An 18413-nucleotide genomic window follows, 5' to 3' on the forward strand; every position below is an offset into this window, starting at 1 on the left:
TTTACGGTCACTTGGAAGATTTCCTGACTCTAGCAATTCTTGATTCTTACAGATTATGTTGAGACAACAACAGTAATGAATTAATTCCGTTTCCTTCATGTAAGGGTATAAAAGCAGAACCATTAAGGTTGGAAAAGCCCTCTAAGATCACTGAGTCAATCATTAACCCATCACTGCCAGGTCTACCACTACATCATGTCCCTAAGCACCGTATCTACCAAGAGGTATTATTAATCCTCATTTTCCAGATAGGAAACTGCAACACAGAAGAATGCAATCACATGGCCAAGATCACAGGCAGAGAACTCTAATTTTAACCTTTAACTTAAGGGTTCTGATGTACATTTTCCCTGCTCAATCCCTGTATGCTCCATCAATGTCAGTCTTTGGACTGACACACACAGAGTTCACCAAGCACTTCAGAAAATCTACATTTTCAGAGACAAACTGACCTATATTGCAACCATGAAAATTAATGCAATCATCAGAAGCCACACTTATACCATTAAGCACTTGGCAATAGTCTTTTAAAACCAGGGCACGTAACCAGAGGGTCCTTCTTTCTTTAAACTCGTCATTTTGCCATTTCCCATACAGCCACCACTTCCCCTTGCACACATACACATTCACAGCAAACCACATTTGCTGGTGCTACACAAGCAAGAAGAACCAAGACCTTCCAGGATTAACGCTCCAGGAAAGGTTCCACGTGAAGAACACAGAAATACACCCAGTGAGATCTCTGGAATAGCTCCAGAAGTGGCTATCTAAGGTAGTGTTAGCAAAAATCTAAAGGATTTCCGTTTGTCCTTCCTTCCTTCCCCCATGCCAAAACCTCACAAAGGCGTTAAGGAGCACGAAATTACCTGGCGATATTTAAGAGGCTTTTTTTTTTGCCAGTGCTGCTTCAGCCACCAGCCAAACCAAACTTTTCTTTGGTCATTAACATACCTCTGGTCTCATAACTCTAACAACCTGCACCCGCAGCCAGGGACCAGGAAAACTTCCCGTGCCTTGGGAGAGCAATCCCCTCGGAATCTAAACGCTGCCAGTCCTGCGTTTTCAGTTGGAAGCGAATTAACAGAAAAGGATCAGGAAGTTCTACACTTCTGAAGCGACTTTCTAAAAATATCCTACCCCGCCAGAGAAAACAGCAACAAGAACTTGCTCATCAGTTTACAGTAATGTACTTTCCCTAACACTTTCCCTGGCAACACCAATAGCACAGAGAGATGTTCATCGTGGTAGACGTGGATGATTAAAACAAAAACCCATTATAGACTAAATTTTGGCTGCTGATGTCTGCTGGAAGCTGCTTTGCAACCTCCAGTGAAGAGAGCTGGGATTTCCACCTGTAAAACACAGATCTGAATCTAAAACCCCCCCTTTTCTTTACTCGAAAAAACCCTAAAAGTTACTGGAAAAGGAGCTCGCCCAGATCGACAGAGTATGCCCATGAGGCTGCTCTAAACACATATTTAAAGCAGTTAAAATAACAGATAACCATAAAGATATAAATAGCTTCTCTGGTAAAATTAAAGCACTATTAAAAGGAAAGAGACACATGAAGAATTACCTCTGCTCTTGCTGACAGACACGTAGTCAGAACAAGACAGGCTGCACGCTTCGAGCCGTTAATAAAAAGAGGAGCAAGCGAATGAACAGCTTTCGGATGAATCCAAATAGTTTTTGTTTCTCTGCTGCAGTTTCACCACTCCCACTGGGTCATTTCTACATTCACTTTATAACGAAAGCAAAGTACAGGTCAGAATAAGAAAGGGAGGAGACCAAAAAACTCCACTTTATTAGTCAAAGTTTGTCATTCTTGCTGTCTCCTTTTCAAAGAAGAGGAGAACAGGGCTGGTGTGACCAAAGGGGATTTAGAAGGGGTGCTCTGCTTATGCTTCATAAACCAGAAGCTGGGCTCATCTGCATTTTACATGATCTGATTGGTAAAAGCAGGAAGTAAGAAAACCTTTCAAGTACACGATTTATGGAAAGATTATCACATGACTAAAAAGCACAGAAGAAGAAGGACCAAATTCAGCTTTAACTTGCAGCAATGTGCGTCTGTTCTAACTCTGTCACCTTTGGCAGATTTATGATGTACAAAACAAGATAAAATACTTGGTCTTCGTGAAGAAATAAAACCATTTTAAAATGAGAATTTAGCCTCTGCTTTTTAAACACAATCATTGTTTCAGGTCTGCCCAGTGAAGAATTTCTGTACTGCACAAGAACCACATGAACTATTTGGAGGGTATTTTCAAATATATTTCTGCCATCTCTTAGGACTCTGCCTCCAAATACTCCAGCTACTCACTACTGTGCTAAAAATTCCTGTACACTTGCACACCCCAATAATGTTTTAAAATGTATTTCAAAATATTAAAAGACAGGACAGCCCACAAGTGCACTGGAAATTCTCTCCTGCGTTTCACAAAGGAAGTTAAAGCATTACTCACTTTATTATTTGGGGAACGAAACATGGGGATGATTTTATGATGTAACATCCAGCAAGGTATGGAAACTTTTGTCCAAATGACAGTAAGAAATAGTAATGGTCTGGCTTTTTGCTCTATTGCCAGCAATCAAATCTACATTTTGATGAAAAGTTGGTATATTATACAGCTACAAACCCCTTTTTTTTCCCCCCTCTATCTCACATATGGATTTCTACACTAGAAGGGGAAAGTGTTAGAGGTGAAAGAATAAGAGGAATGTTTACCAGGATGCCACTTGAGTGCTGAGGAGAAATATAGAGAGTAAAAAAGGGCTAAGAACTGAAAGCAAACACTGTGAGACAGTGAAACAGAGCTCTCCCAGCATGGCATTTTTTTAGTGATGGCCTCACATCTCTGCTGTCCCCTGAGCAGCTCACTCAGATGGCAAAAGGTTAAAAGCACTGAGGAAAACCTGAATCATCTGACCCAAAAATGGAAAAGAGGAGAGAGAGAAAAAAGACATTGTGGTACGAGCTCAGTTTTAATGTGATGCCCTCTTTTAAATACTGAAGGACTCTACTCCCTTTTGACAAACACTTGGTGAAACACAGACTTTACAAAAAAACATAATGGCAATTCATTTTCTTAAGAGGTCAGAAACCTCAATTCTATTTCACACACTGCAACAACAAAATATCAATCAACTAGGTGAATTTTATACTGGGGTTTGTGATACTGTTCAGTGTTTCAGAACAATGTGATTTTTATTCCTGTGTTTAAAAATGACACACAGATTCAATGAAGACAGATTTCTCTGTACTGTCTGAGGAGACATGGCCCATGGCTCATGTAAAGAGCTGAGCAATAATGTATGTGGTTGAAAATACAACTGGTACTCCCTAAAGTGGTTTTTCGTAGTCTTTAAATACCAGATCCTCAAGCATTTTCCTGTACATCAAAACAGCCAGATCTGTCTTTAGCATGTGGGGCAGCAACCCCAAGAAAGATTCCAAACAAGATAAAAAGATTTCTTTTTTTTTCACGTAACTGTTTATCATACTGTCCAGGAAGTGGTGCAAAATTCTGAATAAAAGTGAGTGCTGATTATAAACCTGTCTTCTCTGGAATTACTCCACCACCCCTAAACATCTGCAGGGAATAAAATACAGCACTCATGTATACACAAAATATTTTCTGGAAGACTCTGTACCTATACAACAGTGATTAAACTATTGGTATGGATCAGGACTGGGTTTATCTAACTCAGCTACAGGTGCCAAAAAATTACAGGCTGACTTTAAACTACATCCTTGAGCAGCTGTCAGAGAGAGGCAACTGACAATGGTGAATCTTGTTAAATTCCTTAGAAATAAAAATTTACATGAACATCAGAGAGAGAAACAGCTTTGCAGGTCAGCATGACAGGGAAGCAGACTTCTGAATTCCCTCAGGCAAAAGATACTTTCTCCAACTGGAACACAGGGTTTCCCAAAATGAAATCTTAGCACGGAAAAAATCTCAAACCTGTTGCTGTCAGCTTCTTGCTAATTAACTCAGAAATTACTGGCAGATTGGAGATCGAGGAAGGTAATGGAGTCACAAACTCACATAGATGAAACAAGTCAGGAACGAGACAGGAAAGGAGTAAAAAAAGTACAGAACACCTTTTAAAACACTGTGTGTTTCACAAAACTTTGCTAGATTTAAACCAAAGGAAAAAAAAACCAAAAAGAACCAAGTGACAGGATTGCTGCTAGAATCCTGAATTCCACTCTTCTACAATCATCATCTCATAAATCAAAACCTTTTAGAAAAGATAATGAAGATCTGAATGATCTAAACCAAATAAATTTCAAAAACATGACCTTCTTCATTGAGAGTGAAGACAACTCAGTGCTGGTTTGAGTTATAGAAGAATTAAAACCATCCAGGGACCTACAAGGGATTGTGCATATCACATATCTGATGCTGCCAACCCATCTTTGTACCACAAGTAAGTAATGGCAGAAATCTTTCAACTGCTCCATTTGAATTCCATCACTCATTTCCTCTTGGTCCCCACCAAAAAAACTGCGGAAAAAATAAAAGCAAATTTCAAAAATTCCTTCTAGGTTGATTACACACAGGAATAGGGAAAATAAACGCATGCCTGTCTACCAGTTCATTCAACACAGGAGGGATTAGTCATTTTTCTGAGCACAATATTAGGATGTTTGTTGACTGCGGCCAGTCAAAGAGCGACGCTCGAGAATGGAGCCATCAAATTCACTTCCCGGTCAAAAAGTCACAATCCAGAGAGAGATTTCTCAGAGGGTTAAACACAGCAACAGAGGAGAAACTGAGACTTGGAAGGTGCCTGTGGCTCGAGGTTTAATGGTCATGTAAGTTCCTTCCGAGCAAAGGGAGTGTTAGTGCATGACACAGCCAGCAAACCATGCGGGAGTCACATCCTGGTGCAGGGTGGCAGCTCCAGACACTTGACCCGGGAGGACAGCTTTATGCACAGGAATGTTGGCATAAGGAATGGAAAGCATGGGGAAAGGCATTTATTTCCAGGAAGGCACTAGGGGAATATTGCTCTTGTTGTGAGAGTGGTGTCTGGAAGCCCAACAAGCCTCCCCAGGGATGAGCCGAGCAGGGTTTTGCCACAGCTCTTCTCAAATCCCAGGGACAATGCCCATCCTCGTGCCTGTGGGGCTGTCAGGAGCTGAGCAGCATCACCCAGGATGAGCACACTCACATTAACCACCTCTCATCACGCCCTCTGGGTGACTCCCATGGGATAAATGAACTAAAGGGAAACAGTGTGCACCCTCCGTGCTGCAGGAGGATTCCCAGGAAACCTGAATTTTCCTGGGCTCCCAGGCAAACCTGAATTACTGCGCTTCCTCATCACCTCTGTCCACCCTGTCCCCCCTGGCACTCACAGGGACACTGCCAACTCCATCAGCTCACAAGTCATTTCTGTGCACAGTAATAATACTGGTCTAATTTACACATCCATTAGAGTGTCTTAAACGAATCCGAGGACAGGTTTGACTCATTTAGCAAAATCTGACTCACGCTTCTTGGGTATGGAAAAAAACATTTTGCAGACTTGACTCCTGCAGGCTCTGAACGTCTGAATCTCAGTGTAGTTTTATTTAACAACAGCCACGTTCTGAGACCTCAGTCACCCTGTGCACCTTGAGCACTGGAGCAGAGCACAGGGAGAAAACAGAAAGCACAAAGGGAGTTAGAAGAGTCACCTTTTGCTAAGGCAGGAGCTCATGGCACACACATTTTTTTGGGGAAGAAGATAAGCAGATTTTTTTTTTAAAAGAGGCATGTTTCATTTCGGTAGAGATACTTTTCACACCCAAAGCCAGACTAAGAAATTAAGTCAATATTAGATGTTTGCTTAACCAGCTTAGCTTCTGGATGAAAAGGCCACACTTTTCTATTATGAAAGTTTGATAAGATTAAACCTCCTATGATTTCTGAGGAACTATTTATCTGTTGTGTACCTGGATGGGATCCTGTGAAGTTATACTCCATGTACACAGGAACCACCAAACTGATTCAAACTCATCACACAATAGGAGAGATTTCCTATTTATTTTTTCACTGGTGCTCTCAGTTATCATCCGAGTTCTCCTCCTCCAATGGGATTTTATACACTCAGCTTTCATTGTGCAAATTTTGGAGATCCAACAGCTGACAACAAAACTCAAATATATAAAATCTTTTTGCACTTTCAAATATATCCTTCCCTGGATGGCACTTCATTTAAGAGCAGCTCAGCAAAATTATCCAGATGATTATTTATGTCTGTGTAAACATCGGATCTTTTCTCAGGAATATTCAAAGGCCACAACATGAGCTGCTTCTGAGAATCCAGGTCATATTCATGTTTACACTGAAAGCAACAACAATTCAAGCAAATTTTTACTTGACATTACTTTTAAGGAAGTGCTAATCTGTGATTCATTGTAAACTCAGAGCCTCAATATGCTTCATAATCTAAAGAACCTTCCAAGGAGGCAAATTCATTTATTCAAGAGAACTAAGAGGGAAAACACACTCAAGATCAGCCTGATGTGTTTCAAGTGCTGGATGGATGTTTCTGCTGTGCCAGTGGGTTGGAAGGGTTTTACATCAGATGCTGAAGAAGTCCAGAAAATGCCAACATCATTCAACCTCCAACCTTGGAATGCCAGTTGGCTTCCTCCCAGCAATTCCACGACCCGAAAGCCAGAGTCCCATGGCTCCTGATGGAGCACCAGGCATGGCTGTGAGGATGGAGGGCAGCTACACACTGCCCTCCAGACCCAAAGCCTTCTCCAGTCTGTGTTTCCCCACTGACTGCCCTTACTCTGCCCTACAAAAGAGGTGGGAGGGAGATCCAGGTGCTACATGGTTTGCATTTCCCCCAGGTAAGCCAGTCAAAGGAAAAACACTGTGCAGGAATTTGATCAGAAAGATGTCATACAAGAGTTGTATGTGAGAGTCGCTGACAGCCAGCTCACCCACCCCAACAGTGTCATGGATCAGGCAATCCCTCATACCAGCTGAAGAACATTATTCCAAGAGGATTTTCTTCCACAGAAACACCTCCTCTCTTCTCACAAAAATCATCTCTAGTAATCATTAAAATTAGCCAACCATTTCCTCAAGTCACAAGCAGCAGACTAAAACCAGAGCCGCCCAAAAACCTCCCAAACACAACAATTTTGCACTGCAAAGCACCAATTGCGTGGAAATGTGCTGATTTCACCAAAAAAGCTCTATAAAAGGCAACAAGATTGGCCGGCAGGCCAGTCTGTCCAGCTTCCTGCCAGGCTGCCTGCCAGCCCCAGGGTGGGTACTCTCAGCTCCCTAATTCAAAAAATAAAAATCAGCTATGAGAAGGCTTCCAAGGGATGGGGATTTTGCTTCCTGCAGCTCTCTGTAAGTGTTGCACAGGTGTGTGTGTGTGTGTGTGTCAGGAAGGCAGATTCAGCTCTGCTATGCACAGCAAGAATGGCTTCTCAACAACAGAAAAAATTAAGAAAAATTGTATTTTGAAAGACAGATGCCATTGCTAACAGCACAGGAGGGAAAGGATGAGACATCCCTGCATAAATCTGTGAGTGGGAAGACAATGGCAAAGAAATCCAAACAGCAAGACGATAAATCAGAGGTGGGGAATCCCTGTCTTACCCCTTCTGCAGCGTGCATCCAGCTATTGTATTTAATTAAAATAAATTACAGCTCGCTTGTGTACAGCCTGCAGGGCTTTTAACACCCCTGAACGGAAGCACAGGGATGAGCAGCCATCCTTCAGGAGCTCACTCTCCGTGTCTCCAGACACAGAATGCAGATGCTCTGTCACAGCACAGTCACAGCAAGGCCGATGGATGGAGGCAGAACAAAAAGCCCAAAGAGTTCTGCTTTTACACCATCCACTTCCTCAGCTCCGTCCCTGGGATCCTTGCCAAGATGCTGGTAATGTTTTAAATGGAGAAGGCAGGGCTGCCCAGCGGTGTGGCAGCTGCTTCTGAGCACGGATGTTTCACTGGAGAGGGGTTTCTTCTAACAGCAGTGATTTAACAGCCTATGAACTAAATTTCTGCAACACTTGGCTGGGCAGGATCAATGCACTTTGCTGGTTAACCACTGCATCCACACTCTCTAATTCCTGCTTGAATTCACACATTTGCAGCAGCAGCACCGGAGATCTCTGCACTGAGGGAGGACCAGGAGGTGCACAGGTGCATTGTGCCACACACCTGAGGATGCTGCAGACACCAGTGGCACCCTGGCAGTGTTTTTGGGAGACACAAACTGAGTTTCCAGCATCACCCAGGGCAGCCACCCCCACACAGTGCTCCAGGCTCTGCCTGATTTTTGTGGAAGATCAGCCTGTGAAGGTCTGTCACATCAGGAGGGTTGGCAACTCTGGGCTGCTGATTACAATGAATAAGGAAACACCTCTTGACAGACCACGTCCCGAAGAGAACTGGAGACACAATGTACCCTACAGGACTCTGGATTTGGAGCTGCTCAGAGAGCAGAAAGGATCAGTTAAACACTACCTTGAATATCAGTCAATCCACAGCATTTGGGGAAAAAAGAATTTTCTGTTTATTCTTGTCCTTAGGAAAGCATAAGGAAGAAGGAAATGGATTTTCAGTAAGCTTAGACAAGCCCATGATAATACTAATTCAAGATTTCAAAGTGCTTTACCAACAGCAAGTAAAACACACAGATCTCTGACAGGAGAAATGAAGCAGGGAAATGCAAAGCAGCTTGTCCAAGCTTATACAACAGATGAGAAGCACAAACACCACACAGATCTCCAGGCTCCATCTCTGTGCTCTACCATCCTTTCATTTTGAAAACCTAAATGCATTTTGCACTCCAACAAGGTTTTCCACATAGATTTAAATGTTAATTCTGAGCTGTGTAGACTTTCTTTTTTCTTGATGTGGTATCTCACCCATTATCTCCTCCTCTGTACATATACAATATAAAAGGAAGTAGTATTTCAGAGCCAAGAAAATAAGAAAAAAGAAGAAAGTCCTAAATTTTTATCTAAAGACAAATTCTTTTGCTTTTGGGCACACTGAATACAGATTTGAGGCAGCACTCCTTCATCTTACGAAGAGATAAAACACTGCTTGGAAACTATGAAAATTGAAATTGCTAAGATACTACTAAATATATATATTTATGATGTTTCTATTTCCCACACTAATATCATGTATAATGCATTTTATGTATTATCTGTTCAGATGCAGATACACTTCACTGCAGGCAGAGATGAGGCAATTATCCAAAACCCTGGCAAACCATCCTTTAGCCCCATGAAGTGCAGGGAGTAACACAGATCACTCCAGCACACAGCTCATGTGGCACAGGGACTGCTCCTACAAAAGGCACATAAAAGGATCTCAGTGTCCATGGTGGTGCCAGAGTTTTCTGCATGGAGTCACCTCACCACAGACACAAGGCACAAAAAGGAAATCTAAGGACTCATCTCAGCAAGCTCCTCTTTTTTTGCAGAGCACACATTAAACTCACAGGTACTTTCACATCTGACATAAATTAAAAGCTGTCTTTTAAAACCAAGTTGTGTTTTCATGTTCCAAAGTCATCTAGAAGACAGCACTGTCAAATGGAGAGTTTCTCTTTGAATCCCCACTGCCTGTGTGAATGGCTACTCCCCTCACTTCCATCAACACTGACCTGTTCAGGGTTTGTCTCCTTTACTGCTATCCTAGCCTGTGGACCTTCTCAGAACAACAGGGACACCTCAAGAGGAAAATGGCTTTCTTTGCCCTTGCTGTCTGTAATTTTCTTTTCAAACCTTCCTTCACAATCAGAGTAAAGGGGAATGTGCTCCAAGATACCGCAGAGATGAGCCAGGAGTGAGCTCCTCCTGAGGTCAGATACTGGGCTTTTGCTGATGAAGAGTTAAAATATTAATATTTATTGTAGTGCCTGAGACCTAAAGCAGCCCTAGTGCCCTCACTGCACAGGTACAAGTGACAAACACGACTGACAAAGGCACTTTGTGGAAGGTACATGAGTTAGCAGAATGCCTCCTCAGCCAGTGAAGAGGAATCTGATCAATATGGTCCCTTTTAAGACCAGCCTCACACAACCAACCAACCATTTAAACAGGAAATATTTATGACAGAAAATACTTCTACCAACCCTAAATACACCTGTGTGCATAGTCCAACTGTTATTTCTGTATTTCATGGCAATACAATGCCATGACACAGTGTACTCTAGCCAAGATCCTACAGGGCAGATGGAATTTTGGAGTCCATCTTTTAGATGCAGAGGTTTTTCTCTATCATGACTGCAACAAAAGTTATTTTGGATCATTTTAAAGGACATCACTTAAAAAATGAAGATTTATGCCTTGCAGGATGAAAACGCACAGTTAAAATGGAATTATCTCTGTTTGGCAGCCTGTAGGAAATCAAGGCTCCCTTTTCCAAAACAAATCTAAGAGATCTAATCTTATTTTATACATTAATCTGCTCTAAACCTTGGGGAAGCTACAAAGCTTTACTTCCTGTTCTGAGGTAGGAAAGAGAATCAAGAATCCCAGATCTCAAAGCCTGATTATTTTAAGGAAATGTTTATGTGAAGAACTAACACCAGAACTTACTGCTGTCCTTCAGCAAGAAACCTATAGGATGATTCAAGTATCACAAAAACTTGGATTTGAAAGGACTTTAAAGATCATCTTGTTCCAGCCCCCTGCCATGGGCAGAGACACCTTCCACTATCCCAAGGTGCTTCCAGCCCCATCCAGCCTGGCCTTGGACACTTCCAGGGATCCAGGGGCAGACACAGCTTCTCTGGGCAGCCATATGATGTTCAAATTGGAAAACATCACACAAAGAAACCAGCAGAGATACACGTTTTAGGTCAAGGGATACCATCTCTCCTTGAATCCCTCTCTAACCTCCTGGTTATTCACCCAGAACTCCAGATGTCCAGAGTTCTGAGCAAAACCACATTTCCTTTTTCTTGGCACATGTGATGTACTCCTCATGGACTCCTGGTTGGATTCCCTCCTTGCCTGCTCCCAGCAATGACCAAGTTAAACAGCCTTTCCCAGGTGTCAGAAAGCCACAAGGGATTACATCATGCAAGACTACCCTGCAGAGATTGACAGATCAGGCATCACAACCACCCTCACATACCTGACAATTTATTAAATCAACCTCTACCCCAAGGACTACACCACCTCCACCCTCAGGTATAAATGGAAAGGGAAATTAAGGCAGTCTTGGGTTATTTCATTGGTATTTTTATATGAATTTCGAGACAGACCTTTTTTAAAATGAGAGGTTCCATCACACCATGACAAATCTTTTATTCTGTATCTGGCTCAGAATTTCTTAGTGTAATTTAGTACCTCTAATAGCACACTCACTGTAAATTAGCAAGAAATGAACAGGGAACACTGGAGAACTGCAGTTCACCAGAAGAAATGCTGGCAACTTCATTATCACTTCCAGCACTGACCACAAGTATTGCAGGGGAAAAGCTGACCTGGTTAAGGACTTTTCCATTTCTATCTATGATCTCTCAGGGAATGTGCTAAGGAAACGATTGTCCTACTGAATCATTTCAAGAATTTTACAGCCAAGATGATTTATTACCATAAAATAGGTCTTGGAAACAAAGTTATTTGAGGAGACTCAATAGCTATTAAATCATTGTGGAAAACATGATGCTGAAGGAATTGCAGATGCCTGACACATGTTCTACCATTTTTTTTTTTTATATTGAGTGTCTATAAAAAGTAGTTCTGCAGAATTACTTAGAAATTTTCCGACAGAAAAAATTTAAAAAGAGGAGATATAGGTATAAATTAAAATGGCATCCATAAAAGTAAAAAACAGTTGTAACTAAAACAGCCCACAAAGGCTGTTGGAAAAACTGGAGTCACCAATAATTTCAAAACCTATGCATTAAAAATACACTTCTCACTTAGTAAACAAGCCGAGACGCATTTTGCAGAGTTATAGGTATTTTAGAGTTGAGTCAACAATACATAGAAAACCTCACATCATCTTATAATGAGTCCACTTGTTAGCTGGTGTGAAACCAGACCCAGAATCACCTTGGGTTTTGTTATTACAATGGCAGTGTAGATGTTGTTATCACATAGAGCACGCTCTGCTCAAGACAGCTTGAAGCATCTCTCTTTAAAATGTGCCATTGAATACTAGAAGTGAATCAGAAAGATGGTCTGTAAGGTTTGCTATGCAAAATATCACTGAAGAACATGCTGCTCTCTTGACCAAAATGGAAAAGGTCTTGTGTGGTCCACTAGGTCAGGCTGCTCCAAGCCCCACCAAACCATGAACTCTCACAGTACCCAAGTCCCAAATGTTTTAAACGTATTCCAAAATACTCAGCCAAAATACAGCAGCCTCAAAGTAAGGTCCAAGCTTTTCTTACACCAGCTGAAATGACAGACAATTCTAATTATTTTTAGAGGTTAAAATCCCTTTCCAGCCCTTCTTGCCCTCAAACCCCTCCTCTTCACATCCCTGGATCATCACAGCTACAACAGCAGTAATTAAGACACAACCCAGCTTTGAACTCCTTAGTGCCTTGACACAGTGGTGACAAAGGGAGAGAAAAGATCCACCTTGTGCCACTCATGTTGAGCCACGTGGCTCAGAAACAGGGAACCCAGACAGTTCTACAAACTGCACTCACACACCAGGAAATGAGGAATACTAATGGCCTTCATAATTAAATGGATGTCTTATAGAAAAGCTGATCAATAATCTTATAAAATAGGAAAATGAGCACTCCTCTTCGACTTACATTTTGTGTCGTCCTGGTTCACTTGTGTAACTCGGCCACCCTTTCTTTTTCTGCAACACAACAAAGAAAACAAATTCTGTTAAAAAATAAGTATTTGCTTGAACTGACGTTTCTCATTACACTGTTAAGTAATGCTTCAAGCTTACTGCTTGCTTTTAGTCAACACTGGAAAATATTTCCATCCTTCTTGTCTGTTTCTCTGATTTTGACTGCCAGAGTATTCCTGTTACATGAAACTGCTCTATCAAGATGAACCTTGGAGACTGCTTGGCGATTTGAGCATAACACTGACAAACCAGAAATGAATTCCAAAACCTACTGCAGAGTTGACCAAAGAAATTCCTTGTAGCTGCAGAGAAAGTAAATAAGCCTTTTTTTTAAAAGGATCTAATTGCTCAAAGATATCTCTGTGGTGTCTTGATAGATCTGTGAATGCTCCTTGTTGGCCTCCAACACCTAATTCAGGAAGGTGATGACTTGGTTTGGGTCATACCTGGTACCCCAAGACACGTCAGCAGGAGTTAAATATTGGAAGGGCTGTTCCTTACATCCTGCTCTGTGCATTGGATTCAAATCCATAGAAATAGAGAAATTATACCCATACCTTACTGGGAAATGAAGCAAAAGAAGAGCAAGCAACCAGAAAAACAAACAGAAAAATCTACTAAGTAGAGTTATGAGAGTATTGTCCTGAAAAAGAATGCTCTGATGCTACATTCTCCACTTAACCACATAATTAGTAGACTTCCAGCAGAAGTAGCAAAAAAATTCCTCATTCCCTTACTAGGCTAAGTAGCAACCTGGAAGAACCACTCAAACCTCCATGAAGAAGAACTGGATTGTTCCAGATAATGAAATAACTAAATAACAGAGTGGAAAATGAAGCACAGAACATCTCATCACTCAAGGTCAGTGCAGTGCTCGTTCTGCTGAAAATGGTAATTTGCAAGGGGAAATAAAAAATTTAAAAAGAGATGGAAAGAGGGAAAGAGCACACCAGTCAGAAAGATTCCTGACTCTGGCTATGGTTTGCTGCCAGGAAAGGATAACAAAGCAATAAGTAAATGCCAGCATGGATTTGTCAAACTGCTTCCCTTCCCTTTCCAACAAGTTAGAAAGCCCCAGGATGTAGAAATAATTCAGTGATCACCAGGGTCTCCTGAGCATGGCTGTTTTTATGCCACGTCATTCGACCAAAACAATAAAGGATCATGGATTTGGACAGAAAAACTCATCCAAAGAATAAAATTTCTTAAGTGATCACCCAGGTCTTAGCACATGGCATCCAACCTTCAGCACCAGCAGAACCCCAACACATTCAGAAAGAAGCTGAGTATCTCAGTAATTCATCAGACAACTATGCAGAAGAAGTGTTTCTTAATCCTAAAGTCTCTATATGAAATAAAGACATGAATCGTTAGGGGGTATGAAATCATCAACTCATTTATAAGGGGCACAGTTAAACTTCAAACTATTTAATTTAGCAGAACAATAGAGCTTTACGAAGTGTGTTTTTCACTAATGACCTGGACACTATTTTTGTTATTTCTGCTTCTAAAATGCACAGCCAATATTTGTGGTTTTTGTAAAAAAAAAGGCATTTCTTTCTCAAAATGTTGTTGTGCAGGAAAAAAAAAAAACAATCAAGAAAAGAATTAAACTCAGAGTACAATCAAATATACAAAGGAAAACCACACAAGTACAGATTTCATCGTACTCCTCCAGATTTTAAATAGATCAACATATTTTGGAGATGGGTGTGATTTTATGTGAGCTGTGCCCCTTTAAAATTGGCAACTACATTTAATTCAGAGCCGTCTTATTCCAAGTTCCTAACTCCAGTTGAAAATAGATCTCACAATGGAACTCTACAGCTGAATATACTCTGGGAGAAAATTAATACTTTAATTTATTCCAAAGTCATTTGCATGACAGTATATCATTAGTATATACAAAAAAAATATGTATTATACCAACAGAGGAAAAATTCTGTGCAAACAGTGAAAGAAACTCGCATCCCACCAGTGAGATGAGCTTAAGCCTCGAAGCAACAAAGCTGTTTTATTTCTCTGAGAAACAAACGTTAAAAAAACAAACAAACTAACAAAAAAAAAAACAAAAAAAAGAAAGAGCTGTTAGTAGTCTAGATTGTCATTTTAAAAAATACCACGTGATCCTAAAGAAAAACACAAAGCAAATATGATTTCTTGCATGCCAGGTATCTCCTAAATAGCTAAAAAGAGCCACATGGACAATCAAGTGCAGACTAAAAATAACTGATGCAACACAGCTCACATACAAAGCAAAGTTTTCCTACCTCACTGATTAACCAGTTGAAGAGGAAAGAAAACACACACTCACTTTGTAACTCCATCAACCTTGTTGTCCTGGAAACAATTCTTCTACAAGAGAAGTACTTAACTGCCAAAACATCTTCTGATACAACTTTTGGGTTTTTTTATTTCCCCTCCACTTCCCTCTCTGCAGTGCTCTCAATGTTTCATGAGCAGCCAGTATCAAACCTAACCCATCAAATGGCACAGAAATTGGATCTCCTGCTCTTGAAAGGAAATATGTAATTCCATTTGAGTATTCAGCACTCAAGGAACACCAGGTTTGCACAAAGGCTATGGAACAACTCCATAATTTTGTTGTTGCTGTTGTTAAAATGTCCTATTAACTGAACATTTCATTTTAGGAAATGGCCTCAAGTCGTGCCAGGGCAGGTTAACATTAGATACTAGAAAGAATTTGTTCATGGGAAGAGTGGTCAAGCATTGTAAAAGGCAGTGGTGGAGGCACTATCCCTGAAGTGTTAAAAAAAATGGATACAGCAGCTGAGGACATGATCTGGTGATGAATATGATGGCGCTGGTAAGCTGGTGACTGGATTTAAGTGACATTAAAGGTCTTTTCCAAATCAAAAAAACTCCATGATTCCATATAAAACAGCAAACCTACAGGGTGAACTCATTATTCAGGCACCCAAGTACCTGGGGTGAGAGGTGAGAGTCCTTTCTTGCCACTCAACAGCTCTGTGGGAGTGCAACAAGGTCAGAAACCACCAAAAAAGAAAAGAAAAGTATTTTTCAGGTTTTATGGTTGCTGTCTGTGTTTAGAAGGGAACAGGACTTTCAAATCCAGATCTTGGCAATTTCTGCCACATTGCTGGCCACAAATTTAAAAAACGCTTCCACGTCTCAGTACTGCAAACATTTGTGCCCTCCCTTCCTTGGTTTAGAATCCATTTTTGAAAGAGGTCTGTGCTTCTTACTAGAAGAGAAAACTTAATTTTAACCTTTGTATGAAATAAAAGCTGGGTTTTGAAACCAGTTTTATCTAGGAAACAGCAGGCTTGTTTCAGAGCACAACTTTACTCTCCACATCTCTCCATACATTGCTCTGATATGCAGCCTGTTTGGGTCAGATTCAGCAATTTGGCTTCACCTAAATTGGTCCAACCCACTGCAACAAATATAATTATTTAAACACTTGTAAATTCCTTATTTCTAGACTACCAGTGTTTAAAAATTTTTGCATCTGAGCCTCTCAGTCAGCCTGCCCACACACGCTGCCCACACCTGTTTTCCGGTGAAATGCCAGAGTCTGCACCAGCCTCAGATGGGAAAAATCACAATTCACTGTTTTCAAATGAGACCTGTTAATTACCAAAATTATTCCCACAGCAAGTCCAAAGGGATTTTGGTTTCCTCAGAAAATCCATGATTAAACACAGTTACACTCAGCAGTTTTATTCAGTGTGGTATCTCTGATTTATTATCTTCACTCCACTAAGGAGATGCGTTTTCCCTTGTCTTCCTTCAATTTTCAACGTATTCACAAGGTTTTTTTCATGTTCTTTAGCAATGCTGGTTATCCATCTTTCTGTACCTTAGATTTTCCTATAAACCCTGTCTAATTCTTGTCCAGAGAAACTGTGGCTGCCCCAGTCCTGGAAGTGTTCACAGCCAAGTTGGACAGGGCTTGGAGCAACTTGGGATAGTGGAAGGTGTCCCTGCCCATGGAAGGAGGGTGGATCAAGATGGTCTTTAAGGTCTTTCCAACCCAAACCATACTGTGCTTCTAATATGCCTTTATATTGATTTTAAATTTATTCTTGTATCTACTTTTCAAATAGCCAATCTTTAACATATCAACACAACGCACAGCTTTGTTTTCCCTTTTCTCTTGTGATTTTATTCTAGACATTGCAAACCTTTAAATTTCTACTATAAACCTTCAAATCTCTGTGTATCCTCTGTATTTCTTTTAAGCATCTTCTGGAGAGATCACAGAGTGATAAATGGGTTGGGGTTGGAAGGGACCTTCAAGATCCTCTACCCCACGAACAGGGATATGTCCCACTAGACCAGGTAATTAACTGGCAAAATTAGCTGGAATCCAAATTAATCAGGATCTGGAGTCACTACCAATAAACAACTACCAGTAAGAGATCCAAAATCTCAACTTCACAGTCTTGAGCTGCCTCTGCAAAACGCCACAGTTAGGGATGGAAATTTCTCATCTCCTCCACTGCAGATCCAGTTGCCTCGGCAGCATTTTACTGCACAGGCTCAATAAACATTCCATGTGTCACCAAGCAGGCAGTGAACATCCACAGAAATCTGTCTCAACACGTCAAAGATCCAGGGATTTTCAGCATCCCATCCCTCAAACCGTGCATGAGAAAATTCAACGGCAGAGACGGAGAGGAGGAAGGTATTTGGAAACTTGGTGCATAGGAGCAAATTTAAGATTATGAAAATTGTGGTGCCTTACAGTAGCAGCGCTGTTACAGGCGTTACAAACACTGAATTTTGTCAAACTATTTCCAGTAAATGCATTTTTTTTTCCCTATCTCAGCACTAGAAACTCCCAATGCATAGTGTAAATCGTTATATTCTGCACTTTCTAGCTCAAATGAGGACCAGGTTTTACCAGACAGCTTTTAGGAGTGTTTAGACCCTCCCTCTCTGGTACAGAAGCACACTGATCTCAGGCTGGAAAAACATTTCTTATACTGATTTTTTTCCTTCTTATTTCAGGCAAAAATTCCAAACCATAGCAAAGCTTGTGCCTTCTGCTGCCACTGAATACCAGTTGCTGCACAAGTAAAATAGAAAAAGGCTGAAGTTATTTAAAGCAGCTACTTTTCTCTACTTAAGTGTTTATTTTCAGTAGTTGACTATGTTATGGGTGGGAAATTAATGCCCAAAGTGATGCAACCACCAATGCCCCTGAGTAGGGCAGCGGTAACAAATGAAAGAAAAAAACTTCCAGGGTAATGTAAAAACATAATATGGAGAGTAGAACAGCATCATTAACTGTGGAGAAAAACCCATAAAACAAACACAACAAAACAACACCCTCTGATGGTTCTTTTTAGTCTCAGGCAGTATTGCTACAAAATACCTAATAAAGGTGAGAGAGAGAACTTCTAAACCATTTATTAATTACTTGAGGCTATTTTTCATTTTACTGCTTCACTGCAATTTCCATTAGCATGGGAAATTGTACTTTTTTTTTTTTTTTTCAAAGAGGTATTTCCAGTGAAGTCAGTGTGGATTCAACAAGACCAGGACCATCATATAAATAGAAATCAGAAAATAGTATTTCCATAAGAAACCACTCAGATTTATT

The 18413-nt window shown here is 40.8% G+C and overlaps 1 long non-coding RNA gene across 6 annotated transcripts in view; it reads right to left on the reverse strand.

The window, feature by feature from the left end:
- LOC106856868 (uncharacterized) overlaps window positions 1–18413 on the reverse strand; it is a 113767-nt gene that overhangs the window by 43046 nt on the left and 52308 nt on the right. For 5 of the 6 annotated variants that reach the window (XR_015804108.1, XR_015804110.1, XR_015804112.1 and 2 more), the window contains exon 3: window positions 12774–12823. This is a non-coding gene — a long non-coding RNA (uncharacterized LOC106856868). Of the gene's footprint in view, window positions 1–1576; window positions 3177–12773; window positions 12824–18413 lie in introns of those variants that run through there. The other variant, XR_015804113.1, reaches the window with a different exon arrangement.

The sequence above is a fragment of the Sturnus vulgaris genome, chromosome 5, assembly GCF_052056855.1.
Source record: "Sturnus vulgaris isolate bStuVul1 chromosome 5, bStuVul1.hap1, whole genome shotgun sequence".
Classification (NCBI taxonomy): domain Eukaryota; kingdom Metazoa; phylum Chordata; class Aves; order Passeriformes; family Sturnidae; genus Sturnus; species Sturnus vulgaris.